Source organism: Prionailurus bengalensis, chromosome B2 (assembly GCF_016509475.1).
Source record: "Prionailurus bengalensis isolate Pbe53 chromosome B2, Fcat_Pben_1.1_paternal_pri, whole genome shotgun sequence".
Lineage (NCBI taxonomy): Eukaryota > Metazoa > Chordata > Mammalia > Carnivora > Felidae > Prionailurus > Prionailurus bengalensis.
In genome coordinates, this window is record NC_057349.1 from 102433055 (window position 1) to 102440563 (window position 7509).

The following is a 7509-nucleotide window of genomic DNA, read 5'->3' on the forward strand; positions in this document are numbered from 1 at the left end:
AAAATATAACACAGCTTGAACTTTCCAGCCTTAACTCATCTTGTTAACTGGACTTGGAGAACCAGTTAACCAGGTTCCAGGAAAATTTTATCCATTTTTCAAGGAAACATGTAAAGTACCCGATTCTCCATGAAATCTCCTCTGACCCTCCATCGAACAGTACATTTTCTCTATTCCGAAGCCCCAGATACTATTTAAAACACATGTTAACTGTGGGATTTACCTTATTTTTGCCCTGTAATAGAGGTATAGGACACGGACGTAGGTTTTTCTACCTCTATCTTTTGCAGGTAGTCTATAAACACCTCAGAAAGTCCCTCTTATTCCTCTTTATTCCCTGCATTGGCTAGCATAATTCTTTGAACATAATAGGCCCTCGGTTTATATTCGTTGTACAGTGTTTAGGCATAACAATATTTCTAGAGAAAAAGAAAAGCTTCATCAGTTTTTTTTAAACCACTTTGCAGCAAACTTTTAAAGCAAAAAATCCTTTCTAAGTTAGAGTCCACACCATATAAACTGGCTGTGTTTTGGTGTTTACGTTGATCCTGTCGATTTGAAGTTCCCAACGGGGGTAAGAACTTTCTTCATCTCTACGATCAGCATCTCTTTTGAGCGCTTAGCTCCTCCAGCCATAGAGCCCCTTTAACCAGTTTATTTGTTTCCTTTCTCTCAGGAGATGTGTTTAGTGATTTAGAGATGTGTTTAGATATTTAGAGATGTGTTTAGCCTCACACAGTGTCTAGGGCTGAAATGAAATGTGTGCTTCAACATGGAAGAATGTTTTCAAATTGCCTTCCTTCCTTACCCATCCCCACCCTACCCAATACAATAAAGTAGATTTTTTTTTTTTATTCCAAGGAGGGAAAAAAGTAGTTCTAGAGAAAAAAGTGTTTCTTTGTTTTTGTTATTAGGACAACGTGGGGAAAAAGCAACTGTCATCCCATCAAGGCCTTCATTTGTTAAAATTGTTCTGCAGATAGAAAATGTAAGGATTTTTTTTTTAAAGTACTTCCCCAGAATTGCTTTTGCTTACGAGAAAGTAAAACATGATTCCCAGCCACCTCTCACCATCTTACCCATCCTTCAGCTTTCTAATTTCATCTCATCACAACCTTGAAGAGAAACAAGCTTATCTGAATGACATGTCTCGCTGGAGAAAGTCTTTACAGACGGGATTTCAAAATTTGTCCTCCCACTGGATAAATGCTGGAAGAGTACTCTGGGGTCTTTCAGCTTAGCCGGGATCAATTTATCGGGCAAGTAATGAATCTCATTGTTATGCTGGCTTCCATGTCAGCAAAATAACAGATGTACAGTATAATGGAGAAGAAAAAAGTTGCTTTGGGATTGTTAGAGCAGGTGCTACATAAAAAAAAAAAAATCACATGGAACTTTCTCAAGTGCATTTGGAAACAGTTGGAAACTAGCCAGGAGGAACGGTCTCCCTCAATCCCTAGGACATCCAGTTGTGGGCTGGGATTAAGTCCCTGAACAGCTGAGTCAGGAGGACACTGACACCTTGTCACTTCTTCAAGCTCTTTATTCCCCCCTCACCCTCCAACAAAAGCACCAGAGATTACCCTCCCCCAACTAGATGTGCGCGCACGCACACACACACACACACACACACAGGAGTCCAGCTGCCAGATATGGCTTTCAGAGAACACTAGACAACGCTGAGTCCAGGCAAGTTACCATGGTTCTTTGGCTATTATTACGTCCAGCACATCAGGGAATGGAAATAAATGTGCACATGTTTTAAAAGGCCCTTTGGAAAAGATCAGTGGGGCTGCGTGGGGGACACAATGGCAGGCTTTGTCGCAGAGAAAGGATTTGGCCTGGCAGGCAACAGCAGCCCTGCTGGACACAGGGTTTGTCTGCAAGTGCAGTGTGGGAAAACCATGTTCAGGTTTACAGAACATCCTCATTAGGAAAAGTAGGGCATTTAGCATAATTAAAAGTCATCCTGAAGACATCAGGTAAGAGCCTGCTGTTTGTAATTAATTGCTTCCGTGATCCTGTGACTTTCAAAGGGGTGCTGCTCACAGAGGTTCAGAATTATTCCAGAAATACAAATCATTCAGATGGGGGCAGAACAGAGAGAATGTGAAAGTTTGATAAAAGCAAAGGAGAAAAGGGAGAAGGAAAAGAATGGGTGAGGAAGAATTGAAAATTACCAACAGTCACCCATCTATAATTTGCTGAAATAATCCTGTTCTCTTTTCATACTCTGTGCCCGAACACCCTCACATCCAAAAGTACAACTCCCCACTGACCTGCATCCTGCCTTGATAGATAAATTATTTGGGGAAAAGATTCTCAGAGTCAAGGTTAACAGAAAACAGCTGGAAAATAAACCAGAGAGCCATATGTCATAGATTTCTCTAAGTAGATAGATTTTTTTTAAACTCTATTTTGAAGAGTCACAGCAAGCAGGGTGAACCAAGGACTTTATACGGTCTCCACGCTCATGAAAATAAATACGGCAAAGACTCTATAATTGTGTTAGCAAAGAGGGAGAGGGCTGGACAACACAATAAATCTGATTTCAAATATTTTTTTCTTCCTCAATGGTAGAAACCCCAACTTGAATTATCTAAGTGATTATTACCACTCCCTGCTTTCTTTGTACATAGTTTATGTCTCCATAGATGAAGAAAGGGCTACATTTTTTAGAAGGTTTATTTTTGAGAGAGAGAGAAAGACAGATTGCAAGTAGGGGAGGGGCAGACAGAGAGGGAGACACAGAATCGGAAGCAGGCTCCAGGCTCTGAGCTGCCAGCACAGAGCCCGATGCGCGGCTCGAACTCACAAACCGTGAGATCATGACCTGAGCCAAAGTCAGACGCTTTACCGGACTGAGCCACCAAGGTGCCCCAGAAATGGCTACATTTTAAAGAATACTTTTATTTAGACTTCAGAAACTGTAAAGTACATTGTAAAAAGTAGTATCTGCACATGAAAGAGAGTTTGATTATACTAAAGGTTAGAAAGGAAAAATATTGATTCTACTGCCTAAATCAAAAAGGGTTTTTTTTTAGGTTGTATATTTTCTTATTATTTTCTCCCACTGTTTTGCACTATAAAAATTTGTATTCTGCTTTTCTCAATAGAGCAAATATCTCCCCGTGTCATAAGACTGTATCAGACATTCCATGCAATTTGCCTGAAAATTATACCTCCCTCTTTTCGGAAGCCACAAGAGTTTCTGCCAAGCTCATACTTCTTCTTGTGTGTGTGTGTGTGTGTGTGTGTGTGTGTGTAGCCAGGCTGTGTGACGTGTAGCCCTGTTACCATAGGCTGATTCAGAACCAGGGTTGACATTGTACTCTATGAAGACACTCTGTTCTATTAGGACTTGTCGAATCTGTCAGACTTTGTCACCGGTTATAGAAAGTAAGAGCTGGGATTTGGTGGAGTGATGAAGAACCCAGAGTAAACCACAGAAAAGGTAATAAAGCAGGAATCATGAGGCAATAGCGATCATGAGAGAGTGGAGAAGAAAGAAACCGTGGCTCACTGAGACCAAGCTGAGTTACTCTAACGTGTAAACCACTAATCAGGGCCAATAGTTACTTTCCAAACCTGGTCAAATAATTGAGTCAGGAGAGAAATGTGGTTTCCCCAGTAAGAAGAGTTAACATTTAAATCACCCTACTGTCAGGGCACCTGGGTGGCTCAGTCGGTTAAGCGTCCGACTTCCGCTCAGGTCATGATCTCATGGTTCACGAGTTGGAGCCCCGCGTCGGGCTCTGTGCAGACAGCTCAGAGCCTGGAGCCTGCTTCCGATTCTGTGTCTCCCTCTCTCTCTGACCCTCCCCCCATTCATGCTCTGTCTCTCTTTGTCTCAAAAATAAATAAATGTTAAATAAATAAATAAATAAATAAATCGCCCTACTGTGCCTCAGACATTGTTCTTTGTTCTTTACATCTAACCTTATCAATCCTATGGTGTGGGTTTTATTATCTTCCCCATTTTAAAAGTGGGAAAACACAGGAGCAAAGCTGTTAAGTGACTTGCCGACAATTCAAACCCGAGTGGGCTGGTTCCGTGACTGTGATATTGTTTTTGTAAGAAATATATATTTGGTTTTCTGGCACAGGCTCTTAAAAAAGAAACCCTTTGAATTTCCTAAGTGATAAGAGTGATAAAGGTGTCTTGAGATTCATAACAAACCCCCTTCGACCACACCTGGGTTTATGGTAACGAAGTGACTTTTGGAAATCACTTAAGGATGGGGACTGGTTGCTAGAGGACCAATCTTGGGATTAGAGGGGTTTTGAACTTTCAGCCCCAGTCACTGACCTCAGGGAGGGGAGGGGTTTGTAGACTGAGCTCATTCACCAATGCCCATGATTTAGTCAATCATGCCCATGTAATAAAACCCCAAAAGGATGGGGTTCAGGGAATTTATAGGTCCATGAGGACTTGGAGATTGGAGAGTGCTGTATCCAGAAAAAGCATGGAAACTCCAAGTCCCTCCCCGCATACCCTGCCCCATGTATCTCTTCTAGCTGCCTCTTCCTGAGTTATGTCCTTTTAGAATAAACTGGTCATTGAGTACATAAAATGTTCCTCAGAGTTCTTCAAGTTGCTCTCCCAAGTTAATCGAATGTAAGGAAGGGGTCATTGGAACCTCTGATCTACAGCCAGTTGGTCAGAAGCCCAGATGACAATCTGGATGTTCGATTGTTGTTTGAGGCTGGGGGCGGGGGAAGGGTTAGTCTTGTAGGACTGAGCCCTTAACCTGTGGGATCTGACGCTATCTTTAATACCTGAAGGTACATGAATGCCTGCGTGTGTCTATATTTTTGTAATCTGAAAGAGTATCTCTCTTTCAATTCTGTATACATACATATAGAGGTACATATACGGATGTACATGCATGTATGTATGTATATATAGATTGATATATATTATAGATAGAATCAATCCGGTGTCTATGCCAGTGCTCACATAGCCCATAACTACTCTAGAGAGATAGAAAGTAAGTAAGTGGGTGTCAAGGATGGGGACAGGGAAGAATGAGGCGTGACTGCTAACAGGTATAGAATTTCTATGGGGGATGATGGAAATATTTTAAATTAGATAGTGATGATAGTTGTGCAACTCTGTAAATAGACTAAAATCCACTGAATTGTATACTTCAAAAGGTGTGAGTTTCATGTATCTGAATTATATCTGAATAAAAGGATTATTTTAAAAAGTCATACTATGCCACCATGTCTCCTATAAACAACACTCCCTACTCTCGTGACCGGTTGAGTCATACTGGAGAAAAGAGAACATCTTGAGATGTCAGCTACCTGCCTTGAGGCGATCAACTGCTCAATTTCTGGCATAATTCTATAATCCTATCAACTTTTAGAATAATGTCAAACAAGCAAGGCGTCTGGGTGGCTCAGTCCGTTAAGCGCCTGACTCTTGGTTTGGCTTAGGTCATGATCTCATGGTCACTGACAACACAGAGCCTGCTTGGGACTCTCTCTCCCTCTGTCTCTGCACCCCCCCCCCCCCACTTTGCGCTGTATCTGTCTCTCTCAATTACATAAATAAATCATTTTAAATTAAAAAAAAAAAAGAACAATGTCAAACAAGATGTATCGTTTATCCTAGTCACTCTTTAGCGAAATGGTCACCAGTATGAACCTCAATTTGGGTAAAGGAAAGAAAATAATTCTGGCAAAAAAAATTCTCTCTAGATATAAATAAATACATATATGTATATGTATATATATACATGCATATTTAAGCTAAGCAATGCTAATGAAGATACATTCATTAGCATTAGAAGGTGTGATTCTACCCACATCTAGGGCGACTAGCTGCGAGCTCTAAAGATCAACATACAATTTATCTTCAAGGAAGAGAGGGTGAATGTTAACTAATGATTCATTTCATAACCCCCCATCTGTCCCTCATCAAATGGAAGTACAGAGCTGGGATCACGGGATAAACTGAAAAGCAGAATGTCCAGGGAACTGGTCAAAGTTTCTTAGTGTAACCTTGTTCCGGCCACCAGAAACACATCACAGCCTTTAAAGAAGTAGCATGTCACCCACTAGCTTGTTACAGGATTCAGCTATCACTTGCACAGAATTTTCTGTCATATGTTTATGTCAAAACAACAAAAGAATATCAAAGGAAATCGTTTTCAAAAGAAAAATCACCTAAAAATTTCACCACCAAACTATTCTCATTTTTGGTTCTATCGTGGTTTTTCTCAACGCACATATTTTGCATGAACATGAGCATGTCCTCTCATACTCCCTTTTCCCCTCTTGCTTAGCAAAATGTCATGTCCCTTTGCCATGATTTCATAATTATCTCAATCTTTTATTGTATCAAAGCACCATGCATAACTAAACCAGTTTCCGAATATTGAATATTTAGGTTATTTGCTTCCAACTGATTGCTACTGCACTAGAAATAATACATCAAGGAACATCCTAGTGCGTGGATTTTTGTTTTTTGTTTTTTATTGAATTCTTTGTTTTAGAATGAATTTCCAGGATTAGAATGACTGGGTCAAAGCGAAAAAACATTTTTATAATGGTTCCCATATATCATCATTGTTAACCTAAAGAGTTATACCTGCTTGACATGCCTCTAACAGCTTCTGAGAATCTTGTAGTTTTTGCGAAGACTCTTCTGAGAGTCTTTGTAGTTTTTGAGATGAAGTTCATATTCTGATTTACATTTTCGTGATCAACTATGACCAAAGAAATGTGATTTAACAGAATGGACACTTTGCTATAATTTTTTGTCCTACAGCAAGATTAAAGAGTTCTCTCCTGTCAAAAACAATGTCCTGGGAAATTCACCGTAAACAAGATCTTAGATTAATAATTGACCAGTTGAGACCAGGCATTTTGTCCGACTGTTCTGGGCAATTTTTATACAAATAAATGCTAATGAGGGTGCCTGCTGGCTCAGTCAGAAGAACATGCAGCTCTTGATCTCAGGGTTGCGAGTTTGAGCACCATACTGGCTGTAGAGATTACTTAAAAATAAACAAACAAACAAGCAACAAAAAAAACTTAAAAAAAAAAAGAAAGAAAGACTAATGGTGACTGCTTCTGCTAAGAAGTTCAAAGAAATGAGAAGGTAAGATTCAGAACCCCAAGTTGACACAGCATTTATTCAGTTGTACAATCATTCAACACACATTTACTGAGACCTTATTATTTCCTTTGGCTGTTAAAGGCAAATGAGTCTCCACAATAAGGCATTTAAAAGCTGTGGGAGGGGCGCCTGGGTGGCTAATTTGGTTGAGCCTCGACTTAGGCTCAGGTCATGATCTCGCGGTCCGTGAGTTCGAGCCTGCGTCGGGCTCTGTGCTGACAGCTCAGAGCCTGGAGCCTGTTTCGGATTCTGTGTCTCCCTCTCTCTCTGACCCTCTCCCATTCATGCTCTATCTCTCTCTGTCTCAAAAATAAATAAATGTTAAAAAAATAATAAAAAAATAAAAGCTGTGGGAACCCAGTGGAGGATGCAAAGAACCA